This window comes from Pleurodeles waltl, chromosome 9 (assembly GCF_031143425.1).
Source record: "Pleurodeles waltl isolate 20211129_DDA chromosome 9, aPleWal1.hap1.20221129, whole genome shotgun sequence".
NCBI classification, from domain to species: Eukaryota; Metazoa; Chordata; class Amphibia; order Caudata; family Salamandridae; genus Pleurodeles; species Pleurodeles waltl.
The window spans coordinates 155,091,738-155,114,223 of record NC_090448.1 but is presented as its reverse complement, the minus strand read 5'-3'; the positions used below and the strand labels follow the sequence as shown (position 1 = coordinate 155,114,223).

The window sequence follows — 22,486 nt, the reverse complement described above, 5'->3', positions numbered from 1 at the left end:
CATAGGCCCATATTTATACTTTTGACGCAAATCAGCGATAGGGCAGATTTGCGTCAAAAAGTTTACCGCCGGCTAACGCCATTCCAACGCACCAGCCGGGCGCCTTATTTATGGAATGACATTAGCCGGCGCTGCGGCCTGGTTAGCGTCAAAATAAATTACTCTAACCAGGCAGCAGAGGCGAAGGGAAGACTGGGGGTTGTGCGCCAAAGAATGGTGCAAGTCAGGTTAGTGTAAAAAATATTGGCACTAACCTGACTTGCGCCATTTTTTGACGCACAACACCCATGGAAATGACTCTTGTCATGGCCATTGGGCACAGTGGCATGTAGGGGGGCCCAAGTTAGGCCCCCCAATGCCACTTACATTTTTTTTTTTTTAAATACTTACCTTCACTTACCTGTACTCACCGTAGATGGGTCCCCCCATCCATGGGTGTCCTCCAGGGGTGGGCGAGGGTGGCAGGGGGTGTCCCTGGGTGCAGGGAAGGGCACCTGTGGACTGCTTCGATGGTCTCCCACCATGGAAATGAGCCCACAGGTCCCTTAACACCTGCCATGACCCAGGCGTTAAAAAACAGCGCAAATCCGGCTGGGCGCCATGTTTTAAGGCCCACCTCCTCCTGTGCGTCATTTTGAAGCCAGAGGATAAATAAGGGGCACATGCCTTAGTGTCATTTTTTGCACTGGAATGGCTATCTTGCATGTCATTAGCGCAAGGTAGGTTTTCACGTACAAAAAATGACTCAAACTCCATAACTTTGGCGCTGGACGGGTATAAATATGGAGTTAAGTTTGCACCGAATTTGCGTAGTAAAAAATGACGCAAATCCGGCGCAAACAGAGTATAAATAAGGGCCACAGTGTTGGGAAAATAATTGCACATGATTTGTTTGTGGAAACCTTTCACAGATGAGTCTTTAGATATGTGTATATTACACCTGTGAAAGTCAACGGGTCTTCATACCAAGCCACACAGACTGAACTTGCACCTAGAAAAGCACCAAACATGCAACTGTGACATTTCATGTCAGCAGGGCACACAGGGAAGAGAGGAGAGAGAATGCCAGGTTGAATAAAGGTTCCTCGCCATCACCTTTTACATGACTAGCACATTGCATGTGAGACTGGTTTACATTAGCATATTGGAATTATCTCTGCATTCATTTACAATTGTGGTTTAGCTACGTTGGGACTTATGTCCGCATTCAGTTGTGTTGGGAACCACACAGACATTCTGAAATGTTCCAAAACTATTTTTTACATTGTGCTCTTCTGTTATTTTTCATCTGTAGTCAAAGCTTCCGTATGTTAAGGGCTAGCGAATATTTAATGAAAAAGAAGCCTCCAAGATTAAGCCAATGCACCTCCTAGACACAGGAAACACTGCTTGCAAAAGTTTCAGTTGCTTTGTGAGATCATGATATAAATGTTACCTTAAAAGTGAAAGTTCAAATGAAACTGTTCACACGTTTCTTGTAACATATCTGACGGTTTGTGAAAACCCTTTAAGAGGAGCTGAAAATGGTCCTGTGACCTTTAACACTTGAGTGTTTTTGAAGCCCTGGAAACCTTGGCTAGGAAAGTAAGAGTGGACCAGTCAAACTACATCTTTAGCGACCAAGATGAACCAGGACATTTGTATCTCTTCGAGCCAGTCCTTGCCTTTTTGTCACAACAGCACTTTGCATTACTGGGATTTCTGGGACCTTATCTACTATGGGAAAAGCAAAACTACAAATCACAAAGTACAGCACGTTTCAGATTGAAAAAATAGGACTGGATTAAGGTGTCACGCAAAACATTAGGGACGCTTATCAGCAGTGAACCTCTTTTAAATACCAACAAGGTTTAATGTAAAAAGCTTTAAATGGAAATGGAATAAGATCAGTGAATTGACTGAAATGTAAATTGATCAATGAAAAATAATCTTACTATATGAATAGTCTCTGAAAAGACACCTATAATACAATAAATTGACACCTATGATTTTCACATGGTTTACAGAAATAGAGGTCTACAAACATATTAAAAAACAGCCTGTAGACGAAGAGAACTCAGGATATCCATTGTTGTGTCAAAATAAATCATCAAATCTAGATTTTACTTTACAATTCTGGTACTTGTAGTTGTTCATTTCCATTGCCAAAAGCTAAACATTCATCTGAATACAAGGGATAAATCAGAAGGAGCTAACCAGAAACTGTCGTGGAGCAAGTTCTCCACATTATATAGTTTTTATAAAAATATCAAGATGTGTTTTTCTTTGAAACATTTATATATTCACTGTTCTAATGAAATAAGTGGCTAACCTTGTTAGAAGAAAATAAGACCTGATACAGGGCCTTAAAGGACCTCAACATGAACTGTGCAGTTAACCCATGTCGCATTTTAGGGTTAAGTTGTTTATCTAGTAATATCTTTTTTCAATATTCTTTGGAACTTGTAGTTTAAATATTCTCATTATCAACACAAAATTGTGTGTCCCTGAATGGAAGCCACACCACTGGTGGAGACTTTAGTATTGCAGACCTTTTCTACTTCTGTAAAAGTTTTAGAGTTTAATCCAATCCAATTTAATTGTGGAAGTCCGTGCTAGAGCTCTGCATTGGAGGTCACTGCTGCTGTTGCTGCGGTAGCACAAACTTGCAGTTCCTGTGTTGCCAGTCATCATTGGCGGTTGCTGTAGTCCAAAGAGCAAGTCTCACTGGAGCTTTGCGTTGACTGTCATCGTGGGGGACAGAGTCCTAATGCCAACAAAAATGGGTTTAGCAACAGAAGAGAAAAGGCTGGGGTGACCCTGCAAAAAGGGCCATGTCCAACATCTCTGTTCCTAGCTTTTGTGGCAAATATGTTGGTCAGATGGATTATGAGGCTTTGCTCTTTAGGTGCCCCAACAAACAGTTTTAGCTGTTTGTTGTCAAAGACCTATTTTCCACAATACAATATAGAGTGGGTTTAAGGTCAGCCCCGTTCTCATGATTGGACTGCCTTCTCAATTGTCTGCTCCCTCTTGAGTGTCTTTCCTCCCTATGCTTGTGTTTGCCCATCCCTGGTCCTTTACTTTTTACAACAATTCAGATTGGAAGACTTGTATCCTTCCACTGTTGATGTAATGGTATTACCTTTTTAGTTCTTTCAGCACTCAATGGACTGCATCAATTATCGCTCTGTCTCTTTCTTGTCCGCTTGCTGTCACACCCTACTCACCCTCCTGACTTTCTGAGATTTCCAATAATTTCCTGCCCTAAGCAAATATCTGTGTGATGAATATAAGGAAGCCATAATAAAGGAGGGAAAATTAGTAATGTTCACTGAACTATTAAATAGACAAGTAGATGGAGAACCTCTACAAACTGGAAAAACCAAGATAGATTCTTACATGTTATGCAAAGGAGAAGGGATAAAACATAGCAACAGCTGAACTCTAAGTGGGCAGAAACTAGTGGGACTATATTCCCATACTGTTTTTTTATTACTGCAAATCCTTTCCTATACTTTATGTCAAAGAATAAGCATTCTCATTCTCGAGTGACAGCAGATTCAAACAGCTCCATTTTGTTAATTTACTGCAGTGTATGCTCAGTCAAAAAAAAAAGCACCAACGCAGAGAATCATGAGCCATGTCACATAAAGCAAGTACTGAAAATTAAGATACGCCTCTGGCACAGTTTGGGCTGACTCGGGTCTTAAACAGCTGAGGAGCTGGAACAGCTATATATTAGCGCTGGTGAAGTGTGGGGATATTAGTTAAATATTGGTTTACAAAGTCATATTTACCATGTCATCAAGGCAGTAACCCCAAGTCTCTGGGACAACAGACCTTTGATGCAGATGCGATTAACCAGGGGCTGCAACTCAAATCAGGTCATCACAGTTTCAATTTTATTCTTTTGGGAGTCAATAATAAGAGTTTTGTTTGGGTTAAAAAGGTTTATTTAAAAATCTTTTAGTAAGTAAAATCTGTATTTATCAGCATCAGCAAAAATCAATTGATTAATAATCAATATAATCAATTAACATCAGGACAAGTGCATGAAGAGCATTCCATAAAGAAAAAGTCCCGTAATCTAAATCTCCAAATGGGATTGGTGATGGGCCATGGAATGTATCAACTAGAACCTGTAAAGAGCTCCAAATTGAGCTCCAAATTGAGAGGTGACAGCATTAGGCTTTAGCATTAAATCTCAAATTAAAACAGAACTTCCCACGAAGAAAGGTTTAAAAACTCAGTACAGTCTCAGAGCAGCATAGATGCAAGCAGAGAAAATGAAAAGGGTCTTTCAGAATGAATCTGAGAAGCGTCTCAGCAAAGGACTCTGCAGAGATTTCGAGAGAGGTTTGGAAAGGGTCTGTAAGCAGAATCTCTCTCTCTACTCTATGAACACGCATTATTATAACATCTGATTTCTAACAAATTTTCAGGTCCCATCTCGTCTTCTGCCAATCAGAAACCAATGTTTTCATGGGAATAGGAAACCTTCAAACGTCTAAGCAGTCAAAAACAGTGGGCAATAGATATCAACATTCAAATGAAACATTTTGGGAACCATTTTGTAGAAACTCATGAGAGTTCCCACCATTACTTCTATTATAAGAAAACTGCAGTTCATGGTTAGGCCTCTACATCACTTTATTAAATCATACTTTTCTCTAGTATTTCATTTGGTGAAACTAGTGTTCATGTAGACACATTCTGTGGAACTAAACATATTAATACATCATTATAATATTTACACAATATGCCTTTGGGGAGGTTAAAACTAACTTTTGTTTCACTAAGTCATTCTATTCTCAACAGGTTAGCTTTATTTAAATTTTAACATTTCACATTCTCAACCTAGGTCAGCTTCAGTAAAAAGTGCATTCTGCAGCTATTCAAACTTAATACATTTAACTGTAGCAGGCTAGTGGTCTCACTTGCTTTAAAATATGGCTTATTGTCTGAGACCTACACATTATTTCGAAATAGTAGTTGCATTTATTGTCAGTTATAAAAAACACTTCTGCAACCTCTCTAACACTGGTGAATGGTTGATTTCAAAGACGTGTTTCATTTGGCTCGAAATGGAACAGCACTTGACATCTCTAAAGTAGACAGCAGAACATAATACAATATTCATACAAAGCAACATAACACAATTTAAACAAAAAAGGGCACAACAAAACATCAAACATGAAGACAACAGCATCACATTGCAATAATACAGTACACAAACAACACAGCTCCACCACAACAAAATATCATACTACAAATATGAGTAAAAGTGCTCTTCTAAACTACTCCCCCGTCCCGAAATCTACTTGTATAATACAGTTGTAAGGGCTTTTTGCAGTAAACACTGCTTACGTACCACAATAATATCAAATATATCCATGTGTCTTTTCAGGTAGGCATGGTCTGCTTCTGCTACAGATGTTATCCTAGGGGTGGGGTTATTCTGTCCCTTTGGTCCAGATGAGTGTAAATGCTTGACGATAACATTTTGAACTGTGCATTTGCCCTTGAAAATGCATCTTTCCGAGTATTCTGAACCATCTTTGATTTCCGCCTAGAATGAGGTGTCTGTATTTTAACTGTAACTGCTTGTTTCACATTTAATTTAATAAAAGATGAGGTGCAAAAGTTCCCATGCTACGTGCACCATCTTTGCTTTCTAGAACGAATAGTTTTTTTGTTGTAGCTGTCAGTCGGTGATACTTTGGCACATGGTTCTCTTAATCAACATAGCCAACACTAATCTGACCCCCTTTTGTTGTCACCATCCCCACAACATCAAAGGTGACCACTTCACTACTTTTAGGTTCTGTCCCCAGCCCTAAAAATCTTACGAAAAAAACATTGGTTTCAGTTATATTCATTTAATTAGGTCAATGGAGGCAAAGCAGAACAAGACTACAGCCCCCAAAATGCATTGTGCTATCACACAAAAGTCAAGGACTGGAAACAGTGTCCCTAATGACCTGGAAGTAGCCTTCACCCTCCTTCATCACAGTCCAGTTTACTTCCTCTTTTTTTGCACTGGGTTAGAGGCTTTACTCTTACGAACGCTATAGTTGATGAAAAATGTAAAATGTTGTGATAATGTTTACTTGTTGGCAAGTGTACTTTGTGCCTGATGTTCGTCGTCTAGACTAGGGAGGCCTAAATATTATTTTGGACTGGCTTTTGGTTTTACATATTTTTTTCTCCAGCCCTGGCCCCGGGATATTGCAGCTCAGCGAACATCTGCTTCCAGATGCTGAGTCAACTGTTATGTAACAAAGTGAGGTTTCCTTAGCTACAGACTAGAGCTTCTGAAAAGAAAAGTCGCCTCGGCAGGGGCAGGTCACGGCGGAACCTCTTAAGCACAGTTAAGAACGCTCTGTGATGGTCTTAATGATAATAATTGAAAAGAAAAACTAAGTAGTTTGTTATCCAATGCTGAATACCATGGCTGTTGTCATTGATGAGCCCAGAATATAACATATGACACTTTTGTGCATTAAGCTGGTACTCTATCGGACTAAAAAGTATGAAAGGCTAGTGTTGTTATGCCACATTATGCAATAGCTCTACACTTTAAAAAATGACTTACCACGCATAACATTGCGGTGGAGATCTCTTTAGATTTTTAGGGGCCTGCCTCCTGACAACAAAAAAAGTCTACTAATCTCATCGGTTCTGAGTATTGATTAAATACTTCTGAAAGTGGCAATCACAAATGTCATCAGTAATTGACTGCTATAAAGTGGCAAACGAGAGACCTGAAAGAATGAGCCTTCCATAAACCCAATGATGTTCATGGTGTAGTAGAAATGTGGTGTGCTCCCTTCTTCTAAGGAGTCCAGTGATTGGGTGAATTATATGTATTTAATTTATGTAGGTATTTTGATAGGGCATGAACCAGATGCTTTGGTGTTGGAGCACTTTACATTGCAAGTAGGACAAAATATGGTAACATTTGTACCATTATTGGTTACCAATACTGAGGGAACTCCTTCACTAAATACATTCGCTAGACAAAATATCATCGCTTTAGTAGTAATCTCTGTCATGAAGTTAACAACCGACCATCTGGTATGAACATCAACCATAACCATAGCATACCTCAAATCAGCTCTCACCTCACTCAAAGGTCCTATAAAGTCTAAGGATATAGGCCCTCATTCTGACCCTGGCGGTCGGCGGAGAGACGGCGGTCGGACCGCGAACAGACCGGCGGTATTAAAAATGGCATTCTGACCGCGGCGGTCCCCGCCGCGACCGACCGCCACTTCTCCACTCCGACCGCCACGGCGGTCATGACCGCGGGGCTGGAGTTTGCGCACTCCGGCCCGGCGGTCGTCCCAAGACCGCCAAGGGTATTATGACCCTGCCTACCGCCGCGGTTTCTTGCGGGCGGGAACCGCCGTGCGAACCATGGCGGTAAGCACTATCGGGGCCAGGGAATTCCTTCCCTGGCACTGATAGGGGTCTCCCCCACCCCCCACTACCCACCCGAGTCCTCCCCCCACACCCTCCACCCCCCTGCCACCCCCCAGAGGTGGTACGAACCCCCTCCCCACCCCCACCCCGACATGCACATACATGCACCCCGACATGCACACACCCCCAACATGCACATATACACACCCCCTACACACACATACACAACGGGGACACATACCCGCACACATACATGCAGACATGCGCACCTGCCGAACAGCACACATTACCCATAGACACAGCAGCACCCCCCGCCCGCATACACGCACTCACACACCCCCTCTACACACTCACACGCACACCCCCATGCACGCCCACATCACACAACACCCCCCCACCCCCTCCCCTCACGGACGGTCAACTTACCTTGTGCGTTGGTCCTCCGGGAGGCGACGGGAGCCATGGGGAGGTGACCGCCAACAGAAGACCGCCAACAGAAGACCGCCACACAGAAATGTGGGTCGTAATTCTGTGGGCGGTGTTCTGCTGGCGTGGCGGTGGAGGTTGACCAGTCTCCACTTTCCCGCCGACCGCCAGTGTGGCTGCTGGCGGTTTTCCGGCGGAACGCTCCCAGCGGTCAGAATGCGCACAGCGGCATACCGCCGCGGTCGGCGGTCTTCACCGCGGCGGTAACTCGGCGGTCTTGCGAAAAGACCGCCAAGGTCAGAATGAGGGCCATAGTGTGCCATGCTTTTCCAGGATCACGGATGCGTCCCACATCTGCTTGACTACCTGCTTTTAACCTCTTTTTATCTTCCTTACAAACTTCTTTACACATTCATCCACCTGATTATCCATTCCTGGTCACCACCATTATGCTCTTAGTCTTTTCTTTGTTCTTGACCTACCTAAGTGACCCTCATATGCTGTTTCTATTAACTTGATTCTAAGACCTGAAGGAGGTGCAAATTTTGCTCCCCTCATTATTATCACATCATCACAACCTGATAATTCCTCAGTGACCTTGACATAGGGTCTCACCAAAACAGGTACTGTGCTTTCTCTCCTTGTGCCCAACAAAACCAAGCGTTTCACTCCTTTCAAGATGGAATCTAACTCCATTTCCCTAATCCACTCTTGCTCAGTTATGGCAAAATTCCCTTTCACATTCAACACATCAAGTATTGAAGCTACAGCACCCTTTGATTCTCTATCTAGGACAGCTGGACCATCTATCTCCTTCCATTCCAAAGACATTCTGGATAAACAATCCGCTTGGCAATTCCGCCACCCTTGAATGTATTCTAATGTGTAACAATATTCCTTTAAATATGATGCAAGTCCAGCTAGTCTTGCAGGTGCACTGCTAACCCCTCCTGGGAGAAGAATCCTAATGAGAGGTTTATCATCAATCACAGAACAAATTTTGTCCCGCACAAATAAGTCCAAAAATATTCAGCTCCTCATGGTGCTGCTAACGCCTCTCTTTCAATTACTGAATAATTTCTAATGCTACAGTTTTCTCTTGTTTACCACACACTTGAGCCAGAACTGCTCCCAAACCTGTCACACTCACATCTACTGTAAGGATGGATTTGAGTTTAGTATTGAACGGTGTTAAGATCCCAGCACTACAAATTTCTTCCTTTTTGAGATCAAAACATTGCTGCTGTCTGTCACCCTAAACAAAAGTGGTACCTTTCTTCAACAATAATCTAAAGCATTCCGTCTTATCCTAAAAACCCTGTACAAATTTGGAATAATATTCAACCAAAACTAGAAAAGATCTTAAATTCTCCTTGTCCTTTGGTGCCGGAGCCAATTTTACAGCATCCAACAGGTTTTTTTGGGGTTTCACACCATCAGCTGTAATATTAAATCCCAGATACTCTACTTGATCTAATAAAAATTTACATTTGTCACGTCTAAGAGACAAGCCAGCCTCATTTAACCTGTGGAGAGCCTGTCTGAGAACGATATTATGTTGTTGTACAGAATCTCCAAAAATCAAGATCTTGAAAGTACACTATATTACCCATCACTTTGAATATCACACCCATCATCCTTTGGAACACACTTGCCGCTGAACACAAGCCAAAGGGTATACGGGTAAAATGAAAAGTTCCTTCATTTGTGATAAAATCTGTTAGAGGCTTGGAATCTTCATGCATTTTTATCTGATGGTAAGCGTTTTTTAAATCCAGTTTGGAGAAGTATCTCCCCCCCCACCTAAAGCTAAGATTAATTCATTTATATTTGGCAATGGGTAAGTATCCATCACCACATTTTGATTCACTGATCTAAGATCCACACAAAACCTATACTTCCCATCAGCTTTTTTTGTAATTACTATTGGAGAAATCCACCTGGATGTCTCTATCAGTTCAATTACCCCAGCATCAACCATTTCCTTTAATAACTCTTTCATCGCATCTTGGGCTACTTGAGGAACTTTCCTCATTTTGTGTTGATCCGGAACTGCCTCCTGTGTCCTATCTTCAAATGTCCTATCTTATCTCGAAACACCTCCTGTGCCTCTTACAGAATATCAGAAAGTGCAATATTTTCAACCACCATAACTTGATTGGAAGCTCTGTGGTTTACCACAATATCAAGATCATACTGATATACCCAACCCAATATGGGTGGTCCACTCTCAGCCACAGAACCTTTACCACTGGTACTCCTCCCTTCAAATTCAATAATTGCCTCCATATGTCCTATCAAATTAATCATCTCTCCTTGATATCCACTTGGTTTGATATCTTTATGAAGAAGCTTAGCATCAGGCCACAGGATATCAAGTATTTTTCTAGGAATAATGGTGTACGTGGAGCCTGAATCAATCATTAGTTAGACTGCCTTGTTGTTAACGATGAAATCTGGACAGGTCTTTTCTTTCTACTGTGATTGACTTCTTCTTCTCCAACACAAAGAACTCTATCAGCTACACCAATACCCACCATCCCATCAGGTTCCTCATCCACAATAGCTACTCTAGATCTAACCTCCTGCTTACATACATTAGCAAAGTGACCTTTACGTCCACATTTCCGACATGTCTTGTTAATAGCAATCCATTTTGAGTAATCCTCTGTATGAAAGTTGCTCCCACACCGATAACACTTCTTAATTTATTTTGACTTTGAAGAAGTCTTAGTATTTCTCCCAACTGCTCCAATTTCTGACCCAGTTGTGTCACACTCTGATAGTACAGTTACTGTGATCGCAGAGATTCTGTTTTCTTTCCCAAGTTCTTTCATGCAGTGCTCGATTGCTCAACAACTCTTGCAATATCAATGGCATCCTTAAGAGATGGATTCTTAGCTGTCCAAAGTCACTCCTGAATTTTCTTGCTAGGGCAATGTACTATGAGTTGATCACGTGCTAACTCATCAGTCATAATGCCGAATTTACACTTCAGTGACAATTCTCTTAATTTTGAGACAAAGTTATCAATAGATTTACCGTCAGTTTGCAAGTGTGTATAGAATTTGGATCTATTCATTACTATGTTTACAGCCCTTGCAAGTCTAGTTTCCAAGCGTTTCTTTGCTTCCAAATACACAACTCCAATTGGATCTCCATTAGGCGCTATAGCAAATGGTAAGTACTTAAAAATGTGTTGCCCTTCTTTGCCTAGAGCATTGAGGAGAAGAGCCTTTTTCCTTGATAAATGAAAGTCTTGGACTCCTAAGTCTTCCACATAAGTCTCAACCATTGTTATCCAATCCTTCCATTCAATAGATAACATAGTAGGTTGATCTAAAAATATAGGTGGTGAATGTACTGTATAGTATTAAGCTGCATGTTATAAAGAAAATATGTGAATAAGCTAAGAACCAGAGAGAAATAAACAGTTAAATGTACATATACAGACTTTCAAACAGTAACGTAGTTGGCATAAATAATAAGAAACACAAATAAATGCAGTGTGCGTATAACTGTGTACTAATTAGAGATATTTATAGTTATAACTGGTGCGGGATTAAGAGTTACTAATAGTTATAAATGGTGTGCGTATCACCATCAGTCCTTAATATGCTGATGTGGCACGCACGCGGTATAAGCAATATAACAAAATGAAATATGCGTAACGGTGATGGCAAAGCAAGAAGGCCACTTCCGAAATATAAACAAATGAAGTGTGCACGTCACTGTTGTTACAGTAATACGCAGTGTGAAATAAATAGTGTGCGTATCACTGTTACCAAGGTGATATGCAATGCTGTCAGCTTTCAAAATGGAGGAACGCAACATGGTGACGTAACTGGAACATACCACTGTTGCCAAGGTGATATGCAATGCAGTCCGCTTTCAAAATGGAGACACCCAACGTGGTGACATAACTGGAACGTGCTCCCCTCGTGGCAGGCCTGCCTGTCCGCCATGACTTCAGGGCTCTGCTACGAATGTGGAGCCACTTTGTGAATCGGGCCCTTAGTATTTCAAGAGGGAAAGGACCGGCCTTCTCCTTGTACATTCCTAAGACCTGGAACACCAGTCTCCATCAAATTTAGAATTGCATCAACCAGCCTGCTATTCAGAAAAAAAGAAAAAAATATCTCTTTAAAGAACACCACTATCCAATGCTTTAGAATCCTACTAGTTACTTGCCTCCTGTAAAAAGAATCTCAAAATATATCCTAAGACCTTACCTGCTGTTCAGTGGTCTGCTACTTCCTAGGCTTACACTATGCAAGTACTTCTGTATTGCTTTTGCCTGAACTAACAGGAAATAATGCCAAAGAATGCAGTACTCTTAGTCTTAGTAATGAATGTATTAAGGCACTTCCCAGATATCAAATAAAAGCACACAAATATATGAAAATAAGCATTTAGCTCAACTGAACTAAAACGTGTATATACAAGGGTAATCATAGCTGTTAAACAATTACAAACAGAGCTGTGCAATGCATCAACAGTGAATATACATATACATGCTAAATAATCAAAATTTTAAATGCATCACCATGGGGGTTGCCAGCACCACCGACCGGGGAACCCTCAAACGGCCAAGGCAGGAGACCCTCCACATGGGATCAAAAATGTCCCGGGCAGCGCTTCCACTCCACAGGTGAGTTCCTGTCTTAGCGCCAAGTCTCCTTGTCTTTTAGACCTTAAAAAGCAACTTCAGGGCAGTCACTAGGATTCCTAAGTGCCCCAGTCAGTGCACATGGAATGGACAGAAGGACTCTGTGAGATAGTCTCACTCGCTAAAAGTGAGATTAATAATCCTGTACGGCTGCACACATGAAAATGGTGATTTGGGTGCACAGAAGTCAGGCCTTGGCTTCCTGACTCCTATTTCTGTACATTATTTGGAAACCAGGAGCTTGAAGCACTTGTAACTGTGGAAATATGAGAAGCAGGCACTGGTAAGCAATACATGAAACAAGTGCTCCTGGTTAACGTGATTAGCAGGTAATGCTACTCACATTAAACACTTTTAGTGTATTTTAACTTATTTCAAGTACCTGAAATATATTACGTAATATACAAAGTATATATCTCCTTATGCGACCTATACAAAGAGAACCTTATGCATGCAGTCTGCATTTGCCCAGAAGTGGTGGAGGAGAGGAAGTGTCTCCTTAAATCTTTGTTAAAGGATAAAGGGATCTACACATCCAGCCAGACCGTCATCTCCTGTCTAGAGTTTGACAACCCTATTCCGAACTGTCGTTCCATAAATGTTTTAAACAAATTTGACCAACATTTTCTTCTAATTACCAACTGAGTGTTCCAACATGTAGCTGGTCCTTTGGTCTAACATATTTCCCTTGTGGACCAGTCAGAAACCTGGGTCAGGCTGCTAACTGTGGTGGAATTGTCATCACCACAAACTTGAGGTTATCCTTGCCCATCAGGGATCTCTCTACCTAGGACTGCACACAAGCACTCTTAAGGCTGCTAATTTGCACTTTAAGTTTTTTTAACACATCACTCACTGTGGACCAGTCAGAACCTTGAGCTAGATCGCTAGCCAGAGCAGAAACAATAACCTTTAAAACAATGAGCGACTTTGGCACCTCGTGGTTCTTGACAAACTTCAAACACTATAAGGTTGTTAATTGGCATGACTGATCCACGCTTCATGACTTTAATCTCGTTTATCTACATGTTTTAGCTCTTTCAAGATTTTAATCATTGCTTCTCCTTTGTACGATTTTAATTAATTGAAACAAATAAAGTTACTTACTTAGAAAAAAAAAACTATTATAGTAAAACTCATTTGCATACTAATTCCATGGTCTTTTAAATGTTTTATTGGACTGAATAACATGTCTCGTCTTAAATACAAGACTAGTACATTTAGAAAACATTCAGCAAAATATTTCACTTCATAATCAAGCTTAATTGTATTAACAAATGTTAAGCATCGCTCCAACATGGCACTCATGCTTTCAAGCAGTCATAAGTAGTGTGAACATGTACTATAGATCAATCTCAGTATGCAGATCTGAGCTATCAAAATCCCTGAAAGTATGGTAAAGGTTTCCGGAGGGGCCTGCTGCTGCTGATTCACTCCTTCAGCACCACTTTAACCTTACTGTGGGAGAATTGCTTCATCTCCCATTGCAAAGAGCACATAGTGAAGTACTCTTTTGCATGAACTAGCGTGCAGTAGTGCACCATTTTTCAGACAGAATGAGCCCAATTAAAAAACGTTATTTTGTAGTAGCACAGCAGTACTCCTCATGTACTACAAAATGGAATTCAAAAACCTACAGCCAGATATCTTCTCTACTGTCTTTTCTGTGCGGAGGTCTCAGCTATAGTGGCAGAGCCACCTATATGGAGAGCTCTCTGTGTAGTTAAGTATGCTACTTTGTAGTAAATGTGGGAAGAAACAGGTGGAGTTGTGGCGTTTGCTAAGACCAAATATGCAACCATAAAAGTAATACAATTGCTATTCACAAAATACATTTTAAAAGTTACTACAGCCACAAATATGCTAACACAGGCTCACAATGTACTACCACACAACCTTAGAGGACCACACATGGCAACCACTGGTCCTGCAGCACACTAGCATAAAAGACAATTAAGGCAGGGAAGTGAAAGAAACCCCATTAGCCACTAAACTAAAATAAAGAAACAAGTCGACTTTTAAAATCAACTATGTATTTTTTGTTATAAAAATATATATATGATGATTTTGTAATATTATGGTAACTTTTAAAAAATAGGTTAAAATGTAAACTTTTTTTTAAAAAATGGTTTTAAATGAATGAAATATATAACTTTAAACCAAGTTTATCAAATATTAAATATAAATAATGTTAGTAAGGGTGAATATTTTTTAATTGCTGTTTACAAATTAAAATTTGAAAACCAAATTAATGTATTTTTATTGCTTTACTAATTAAAACACATTTCATTTGATAAGTTAATGAGCTGTATTTTTTATGTTAAATTTCCAGGTTAATAATAAGTATTTTAAAATAATTTACATTTGTAAGGTGCGTTCAAATATGTTTATTAATTTTATTACAAATAATAATAATATTTATTACTTTTCCTATATTATCTCCTAGAGAGATCTTCACCACGGGGGCAGCTGAACAATCTTAAAAATGTCTCTTTATCATACAAATGCAAATATGGCCATGTTCTGGTCTGCCATGATGGAAAAAACATTTCTACAGTCCCATCAAGTAATACCTTTAAATATGCTGTACCCCTCTTCTACTACTTTTAGGCTGGAACAAACTGTTTAACTTGATTATGTTACTATAATATACTAGTATCTACTTAAGGAGACCAGTTGTGGAGTAAGGTGAATGTTTTCCCCCACGCTTCAATTCATTAAAACGTTATGGGCACTCACTGTTAAAAACGAATGAACGAATAAGCATTTGTAAAATTAAAGTTTAATGAATAATATCCCCCCTATATTATTCAATGTCCAACCTACCTCCCACATCACAGTCTATGCTGTACCCAGGGGTGCATTGCAACAGCTAACTTTAAATTCCTGAATTATAGAAAACCCTGGTTCCCACAGTCCCTTCTAAAATAACTGTCTGTGCTACCTCATCTCATGCACACATCATAAGCACTGATACCCACCATGTGAAACACTCTACAAGCACTTCTGAAATACTATAATATCCCAATAATAAATAGTGTTGCATAAAACCTGTGGAGCATGTTCATTATCTACAGCACTAATTTGGTGAAGCTGAAGACTGGATGTCTCTTCACTATTTAAAGCTTAGCCCCTCAAATACTAATTAGTCATTTTCATGGCTCCCGCCATGCCTTAGCTCCTTGCTGAAATTTGGATTAATACATTCTGTCTATTGGAATTTTAGTGCAACTTTTATTCTTTCAGGTTTAACTCTTCATTCAAAACCGTCTTTCAAGAAAGATTTGTTTTGACCATTTTTCCCTGCTGAGAAATAGTTAAAGCTTTCTGAGCCCCCCTCTGATTTCACAACCTCTGTCCAGGCTCTTGTTTTTTCATGCTTAGATGTTGGAAATGCCATTTCTGTTTGGTGACATGCTACTTCTCTTTGAATTTTGAAATGTGTTGTCACCTGCTGCTCATTTCCTTCATGGAACTTGGACATTTGATCATGTAATCCTTGATATTGTTTAATTTGCTCTAGTTGCACCTGTACCTTACAAATTAGTTCAAACTTTGCTGTATAGACTTCAATACCCTTACTCTTAATCAGCCTAATTACCATGCTGAGAAGTTAAAGATCTCATGGGTTTCCCGAGAGACTGGGAAGAAAAGGGGTCCCCAGCTAGATATTCGTACGTGTTGGCATGCCACTTGTTTTGCAAAGATGCAGCAGCTCCACTATTCTTTTCTCTTCCACTAGATATTTACTGTATCTTGTCTGACTTCGAAATTGTACTTTTTTTTTTAAACTGGTCTCCTTGTCCTACATTATCTATCAGTTAATCACTATGGGCCTCATTATGAGTTTGGCGGGATGTCCCCCCTCCCGAGCTTATTACATTGTTCCCGCCGGGCTGACCAGGCAGTGCAGGGGCCCTCCTGTGGCCCCCAGGAGGGGGTTTCTGCCAGCCTTTTCATGGCGGGCTCCTTGCCATGAAAAGTCTGGTGGAAAGAGGGGTTGCAATCAGCCAGGTGGCACTGAGTTCAATGCTACCATGACTGGCTACAAGCCAGACCGCTGTCACCCAGTCAGCATCTTTGATCCTGGCGGGGATGGCGGTCTTTAGGTGGGTCTGCCTGCCAATCTTGTAAGGTGGCGGTCGGACCACCTCAGCCGCGGTGGTCCAACCACCACCACGGAGGTGGCTGTCCTAGGTCCGCCAGCCTCGCAATGAAGCAATATGATTGTTACATGCTTTCATTTTTTTCATTTTAGAATATATTTTTTTCCATTACTATTTGTTTCATTCATAATCCAATGTTTGTTGTTTGTTACTTTGCATCTGTACAGGGCCACATCATCCTATTTGTAGGGTGTTCTTAGTAAGTGTTGAAGTATAGATGGACGGCAAGGCAACCACGTTAGCTATATTGCTAATAATGGAACACCTTCTATGATAACTGATACACAGCAGTTAAATATAATACATAATCGCTCACAGCAAACCACTGTTGCTGAAATCATTACCTAACAACATGTGCATGCCCAATAAGTGCAAGGCTGTGCTAGAATTGTTTCATAATGTGAAGTACACTTTCCCACTACAGTACAGGATCTGATTTCTTCAGGGCAACATGGCTATGCAGAAATCTGTGACTAGTGACTCGCACAGTGTACTCTCCACCTTAACGTCATGTTAGAATGATAAACTAAAGAATTATACACTCTACGTCACACTGGGCCATGCAGCATCATTCCCTAAGCATACGAGTGCACATTAACAGTACGATGCTAAATCATGGGCTTGTGATGCATACATAAGTGAGAACCACAATTCAAAATATCTTTTTCCACAACAACACAGCCATGCTAGTCATCAACTATAAATGTAAGGCTCCCTATAGCAACAATTATAAGCTAGAATATGTATACACTCCTTGAAATATGCCATACTCGAAGCATGGCTTAAAGGTGTATATCCTCCCCAAGCGAATGCAGCTCTGCTCGAATCCTGGCCATGGCTTAAAGATGTATACTCTTCTCGTCATAGTCCTTGTGTAGATAGGTATACACCACCCAAAATGACACTTCATGCTAAAATGATAGAATCATACCTAGGGATGTATATGTTCACCATAACATCAAAGCCATGTTATAATGGTATCTTAAAGGAGGAAACACTGCACATTACAATGCTGCCATGTTAGTCTTGACCTAAAGATGAATACAATCTCAATGCTAGAATCATTACCGAAAGACGTATATGTCTCCCATAAAAAAAGAGCTAGGCACGAATGAAGGCTGAAAGATATTTACATTCCGTCTAGCAACAAAGGCGTGCCAGAATCATTACTAAAAGGTGTACATGTTCACTTAAAACAACAAAACCATGCTGGAATCATTCATTCAAAACAAGAAAACAATACTAGAAACATGGCTGCCAGATGTACACGCTCCCCATGTGATAAACATTCCAGGTGGGTTAGGGGCATCTCAAACAGGTCTTTATCTTCCAGGACGCAATAGAAGAGATTACAGAAGGCACTGTGGAATGTACCCCTATCCCTTCTAAAAGGGTTTCACCAATAAAAAGGATCAAGGAAAGCGCGGCTGACGTTTTTTTTATTCACAGCACTAAAGTGGTGTTTTTGAAACAGTAAAAAAAATGTCTAACGTTTACATAAAAATTATAGTATTGAACGGTCTTGGCTCTTGGAAAAGCTCGAACGTAGCTCTGGTCAACCTGCTGTAAATTAAGCATGTTAATCTCAACATATCTACTTCTTCATCAAACAGGCCGTTTAACTTTGAGTGCATTTAACCTAAATCAGGCGTCCTTGTATTTACACTGAAATTTGTAAGTTTATATGTAATGTAGGAAATACTGTTAGCATTACTGCGACTTCATATTAAATCTTCTTAGTAAAAACATAAAACTATTGAAGAACAAGCTCTGTATGTACACTATATTGCAATATGTGATGCACTAAAAAAAGCAACTCTGAAAGGAATTAAGGTCGACTGTTATGTTTACTTACGCCTTCACCATAAAAACGAAAACGTTATAAGATTCAAAGGTGCTGCCCACTTATGTACAAACTCAGCCCTACCCTGGTTGTGGCTGAGCCTCCTTTTATGAATGTTCTTAAAGATGCTAAGTGGTACTTGCACTTGGAAGGAGTCAGTAAACTACTTCCATTGATTCTATGTTCCAGGAAACATCCCAAGAAAGTGCAGTAGAAACACAGACTGAACTTGTGGTGGTGCCATATCACAGTGGTTCCCCTGGACTTTGCTTCAGCATAGACATTTACCTTATACACTTCCTTATTATATCAATCCCATACAGCACCAGGGGTGCACAGGATGGGGTTAGACATGAATTGTAAGCCAGACCATTAATTTAGAAGCACAATTCCCATACACATTGGCTGAAAATCAATATTTGTATAGTGCAGCAGTGTCACACCTAGGGGGATTTGTGTGCTGTGGGTGAGACGTCTCCGTCAAAGAGGCAGGTCTTGAATTTCTTCCTGAACTCCGCCATGGAGGGTGCTGTTCGAAGATGGAGGGGTAGGTCGTTCCAGGTTTTGGCAGCGATGTAGGAGAATAAGCAACCCCACGTGGATGAGGGGGCTGTGTGTACAGGCTAGTGAGGAGGAGCGCAGGTGTCTTGTAGGTTAGTGGATGTTCAGGCGAAGGTTGATGTAGGCCAGTCCTTGATCATGCAGAGCTTTGTAGGCATCAGTGAGGATCTTAAACTGACATTTCTTCTAGATGGGGAGCCAATGGAGGTTTCTGAGGTGGGGGTGATGTGAATGTGTTTGGGGAGGTCCAGGATGAGTTTGGCTGCACCATTCTGCAGGGTCTGGAGTCTTTTGAGGAGCTTTGTGTAGATGCCTGTGTAGAGAGCGTTGCCATAGTTCAGGTGGCTGGTGACAAGGGCCTGAGTGATGTTCTTTCTGGTGTTAACTGGGATCCATCTGCAGATTCTGCGGAGCGTGCAAAGAGTGTGGAAGCAGGAGGAGGCAACTGCGATGATTTGTCATTTTGCGGTCACTACACTGTCAAGGATGAAGCCTAGGTTGCATGAATGGTCTGTGGGTGTCAGTGTCTGTTTGAGTTCTGCTGGCCACCAGTTGTGATCCCATATGGAGGTGTTCTTCCCGAAGATCAGTACTTCTGTCTTGTCGGAGTTGAGTGTAAGGTAGTTGTCTCTCATACAGTTGGCTACATTCGTCATAGCATCACAGAAGTTGATTCTGATGGTGGAGGGCTGTTCGTGAGTAAGAGGGTGAGTTGAGTGTCGTCTGCATAGGAAATTATGTTGAGGCATTGGGATCTGACAAAGCCTGCGAGGGGGTCATGTAGGTGTTGAAAAAGGTGGGGCTGAGAGATGCTACTTGGGGTAAGTCGCATAAGATATCCTTGGGTTTGGAGGTGAAGGAAAGTGGCTGGTTGCTCTGTGTGCGTCCTTTGAGGAAGGAGGCGATCCACTTGAGGGCATTTTGCTGAATACCTATGTTGTAGAGTCTGTTGATGAGGGTGTGGTGGTAAAAAGTGTTGAAAGCAGCTGAAAGGTTGAGGAGGATCAGGGCCACCATCACCCTGTGGTCAAGGAGGGTTCTGATGTTGTCTGTGGCAGCGATCAAGGTGGTTTCAGTGCTGTGGTTGGCATAGTTTGGGAGCCATCAAATAGGTGATTTTTTCCAGTTATTCAGTAAGCTATTTGTTAAAGGCCTTCTTGCGGACTTTAGTACTGAGGGGAGCAGGGAGATCAGTTAATAATGTTTGACTTCACTTGGGTCGGCGGAGGGTTTCTTTAGGAGGGTTCTGACCTCTGCATTTTTCCAACTGAGTCGGCTGCTGTGATGATGGAGGTGTTGATGATGGTGGCGAGTTTGGTGATGATAGGGTCGGTTCCAAGGTTGAAAAGACAGTGGGGGCAACGGTCGATGGGTGCCCCGGAGTGAATGGATGACATGATAGCCATGGTGGTCTGACTGGTGAGCGGGGACCAAGTGGTGATTATTCGGCTGGTGTGTGCTGGTTGATCGAGGTTGACAGAGAGGGTGGGGGTCAAAGTTGTTGCAAATGGTGGCAATCTTGTTGTGGAAGTAGTCAGAGATGGTGTTGCAGAGTTCTTGGGAGGGGTGGTTTGTGTTCTCCATGGTTAATGGGTTGGAGAATTCCTTGACAATTTTCAAGAGTTCTTTCATGTGGTTGGCTGCTGTATCGATGCGGGCTGTGATGGCTCTTTTCTTGGCTTAGTTGATGCAACAATGGTAGTTGCTGAGGGCTGCTTTGTCACAGCTTTTACAGACTCTAAGGTTTTTCACAGTATCCAGGGGCCTTAGTTCTCCACAGCAGCAATTCATGTACATGCTCGTAAAAAAACTGTGTGCTGCTCTCTCAGGACTGCATTCGGGTCTGTAAGAGATGCGGATGCGCTTGCTCATTTCTTCCAGTCTAGCTGGGACTTTTCATTTCTCCAATATGTTAACCTTAGTGCTCTCCCCTCCTTGTCACTCAGAAACAGCAGAAATTAGGTTTGCTATATTTTACAAAACTCCTAATTAATTAAAACACTAATGTTATATGCAGGTAACTACAGACTCATAATTTTTTTGTTTGGTGAAGTAAATGTCAGACGGGGGTAGCGTGTGTTGGATCAGACGTGTCCCTAAACATGATAGCTTACATTGCTAAGCCTGTGTACACCCAACTGATTAAAAACTGGTTTCATGTGCAAAAACGTTTTAACAAGCACACCTTGTGCATGTGAAACCTGAGCACAAGATCATTTTGAAACAAATTATCCCTTTGAGAATCAAATGGGATGTCTCCACTGAAATTCATCATGGGCTAACCAACTCAGATATGGTTTAAGAGAAGATGCACCCTGTGCAAAGACATTTACATTGGAACAGAAATGTAGAAGGAAGAGACTGACATCACCTGGGAAACATCCTTTATGCCGACTTTTTTATAACGAAGTCCTGGTTAACGAAAGCGGAACAACGCTTTCTTTAACCACGACTTCATTATTTTGTGCCTTAACCACGCATGTCCTGAACAACGAACATGCATGGTTAAGGTACATACAAGGGAGTCGGCTGAGGAGGACGACGCAGATGAGGCGACGACTCAGGTAAGTGGGGGGTTTTAGGTTTTGGGGAGGGGGTGGGGGGTCAGGAGTTTTAGGCTTTGGGGTGGGGCGTTTTAGGTTTTGGGGAGGGGGTGGGGGGTCGGGTTTTAGGTTTTGGGCTGGGGTTGGGGGGTGGGGCATTTTTGGTTTTGGGGTGGGGTGGGGTTGGGGGGGTGGGGCGTTTTAGGTTTTGGGGAGGGGGTGGGGGGTCGGGTTTTAGGTTTTGGGGAGGGGGTTGGGGGTGGGGTGTTTTTGTTTTTGGGGAGGGGGTGGGGGGTCGTGGGTTTTAGGTTTTGGGGTGGGGTTGGGGGGGTGGGGCGTTTTTGGTTTTGGGGAGGGGGTTGGGGATCGGGGGTTTTAGGTTTTGGGGTGGGGTTGGGGGGGTGGGGTGGGGTGAGGCATGCAGGATCAGTGGGTGCCTGTTACTAATGACTTTACCAGGAATGCCTTTACAACAAAATATCATTGTTAAGGCATTCGTGGTAAAGACATTAGTAGTAACAACGAGGTCGGTGTTCCGACCTCGTTGTTTAGGCACCCGTTGTTTTGTCAGACGGCATTCCGTCGTACAACCACATCACCTGGAAGGGAACCGTGGTCCAAAAATAGGCAGGTTTTGTTACAGCATATTCAGGATCGTTTGCAAAGAACCAAGTAATATCAGTATGCCACTGGAAGAGTCACAAACCTTCTAAAGCTGGGCTTTTAAGGTCAGAGAAGAAAGGGCAGTGCAGTGAAAGGAATAGAAATCAGGAACTTTACGAAGACTAACTGAAGAAAGGAAAAAATAGAAGCAAAGAAGATATGAAGGGAGTAAAATTAAGGGTAAAGATTAGTTTAAAAGAGTTCATTG

General features: G+C 41.6%; 1 protein-coding gene across 3 annotated transcripts in view; it reads left to right on the top strand.

Moving 5' to 3' along the window:
* Nucleotides 1-22,486, top strand: part of ARHGEF3 (Rho guanine nucleotide exchange factor 3) — a 786,720-nt gene that overhangs the window by 437,300 nt on the left and 326,934 nt on the right. The window lies entirely within an intron of this gene.